Source organism: Marmota marmota, unplaced genomic scaffold, assembly GCF_001458135.2.
Source record: "Marmota marmota marmota unplaced genomic scaffold, marMar, whole genome shotgun sequence".
Lineage (NCBI taxonomy): Eukaryota > Metazoa > Chordata > Mammalia > Rodentia > Sciuridae > Marmota > Marmota marmota.
In genome coordinates, this window is record NW_026000138.1 from 5,151,321 (window position 1) to 5,153,793 (window position 2,473).

Below are 2,473 nucleotides of genomic sequence, written 5' to 3' on the forward strand. Positions count from 1 at the left end.
ACCCAGAGACAGCACCCACCCCAGAGACAGCACCCAACCCAGGAGAAGGAGAAGGAGCCCTGGGACTTCTCCGCAGCTCCAGTGGCTCCAAGGGGCTTTAAGTCACACATTTTCCACCCAGCAGCCAACATTATACATTATGGGCAGGGAGCGGGTCCACAAACAGAAACGGTAGGGGCTGGAGGTGTAGCCAGAGGTCGAGGGCTTGCCTAGGATGCACGAGGCCCTGTGTTTCTATCCCAGCACTGCAAAAAAAATAAATAACAAAATTCCAGAGTCTGTGCATGCATAAGATTGAGTGAAAATTAAAACAGAACTAAAGGTTTCCTGCCGCAGTTACGCAGTCCACTCGTATGTGCTAAGCAGCCCCAGCGGCCAGGGTCACCCTCTGAAGTGCAGAGCGTCTCCACCTTGGTAGGACCTCCTGCCGGACGGCACTGCCCCAAACACAAGGTCACCGGAGGAGAAGAAATGCAGCAGAGCCGGGTGTCTCAGAGTGGGGCAGGACTAACTGGCCATCCTGGGAGCAGGGGACATTGAATGTGGCCCCTGGTGCCTTTCCCCCCTCCTGCACCGCCCTGAAGTGTATCCTTATCCACAGCCCAGGAGAAGGAGAACGGGGCAATTCCTTTCACTTAACCGGCACTTCTTCAGAGAACAAAAAGGGAAACTGAGGCCCGGGGCTGTAAGGACTTCTGGGAGGGAGGCCATGTCCATAAGCCCATCCCTGATCTTCCACCCAGACCAAGAGCTGAGAGAGCTTGGCTTTTTTTCACACCAAGTTATGAGTACCAGGGGTGGAACCCAGGGGTGCTCTGCCACTGAGCCACCCGCCCCAGCCCTTTTTACTTTATCTGGACACAGGGTCTTGCTAAGTTGCCCAGGCCGGCCTTGATCTCGTGGTCTTCCTTCCTCAGCCTTCTGAGTAGCTGGGGATTACAGGCGTTACCGCGTCTAGCAATGGTACGGCCCTGGATTTCAGACTGTGGAATTGCTAAATGTTCATTGTACCACAGGATCTTTGTCCGGACTCCCTTAGACCGACCATTTCCTCCCTGTGGAAGGAAGCAAGACCTGTTTAAAGCCACTTTGCCCTTCAGCTACCAACCTCCTGTTCTCCCCTCCCACCCTTTGCTCTAGCACCACTGATCCCATGTCTGCATCTTAATTTCCCTGTTGTGTTCATTTCATATGAATGGAATCACATTAATAGGAGGCCTTTTGTGAGTGGCTTTTCCCACTTACCATCATGTTTTCAAGGTTCATGTTACAGCAGAAATCAAGACTCTGTCCCTTTTTCATGGCTGACTAATATTCTATTGTATGGATATGCCACATTTTATTTACCCATTTGTCTATTGATGGCTTTTTTGAATGGCTTTCAAATCAACAAGGCCAGACAATCTGAAAAGCTATCCTTGAAAACTTTAATTTTCTTTTTGGCAATGCTGGGGATGGAACCCAGACCTTATACGTGCTACGTAAGTGCTCTACCACTGAGCTACACCTCCTTGAATTTTATTATTAAAAAAAAGAATTCTGTGGTGGCATGCATCTCTAGTGCCAGCTACTCAGGAGGCTGAGGTGGGCACATCATGTGAGCTTGGGAGATCTAGACCAGCCCAGACAACACAGGGAGACCCTATGTCAAAAATAAAAATAATAATTTTGAACAGTAATTCTTAGGATCCTTAACGTTGAGGAACAGATGGCTTAGCCAAAACAAAACAAAGCAAAAATGTGGGCTGGAAATGGAGACCAAGGGCAGAGCACATACCTACATGCACCAGGTCCTGGGTTCAATTCCCAGGACTGTGAACAGAAAAGAAAAATATACCTGAGGTGTACAGGCACTCCATACACTCTGATTTTAAATAACTTTAAAAGTCTTTTGAGGAAAATGAGTGGGAAATTCTATGGCGTTTACTTTCTTCTTTAATGCTCAGCCTTCACACGTGTTGGTTTTAGAGATCAATGTCACCAGAGTTATAGCTTAAGTAGAGGCTAGGTCCTAAATCAATGGAAAATGTGAGGTGTCCAGCACCTTGCAGGCACTTAAAAAACATGGGGTGGATGGGTTGGATGGGTGGATAGGTGGATGGGTAGGTGGATAGATTGATGGATGGTGGATGGACGGATGGATAGTTGAGTGGATGATGGATGGATGGATGGATGGATGGATGGATGATGGATGGATGGGTGGGTAGATGAATGGACAGGTGGATGGATAGATGGGTTGATGGATGAATGTGAATCCAAGTGGATTTAAATCACACATTTTCCACCTAGGATGGATGGAAGGATGGATGGATGGATAGAGAATAGGTGATGGGTGGGTAGATGGATTGATGGGTAGAAGGATGGATGAATGAATAGATTGGTGGGTGATTGATGGATGGATGGACAGATGGGTGGGTGGATGAATGGACAGGTGGGTGGATAGATGGGTGGATGGATGGGTGGATGGATGGAT

The 2,473-nt window shown here is 48.2% G+C and overlaps 1 protein-coding gene across 1 annotated transcript in view; it reads left to right on the forward strand.

Moving 5' to 3' along the window:
* The window catches only part of Nos1 (nitric oxide synthase 1), a 96,528-nt gene that overhangs the window by 70,440 nt on the left and 23,615 nt on the right, over nucleotides 1-2,473 (forward strand).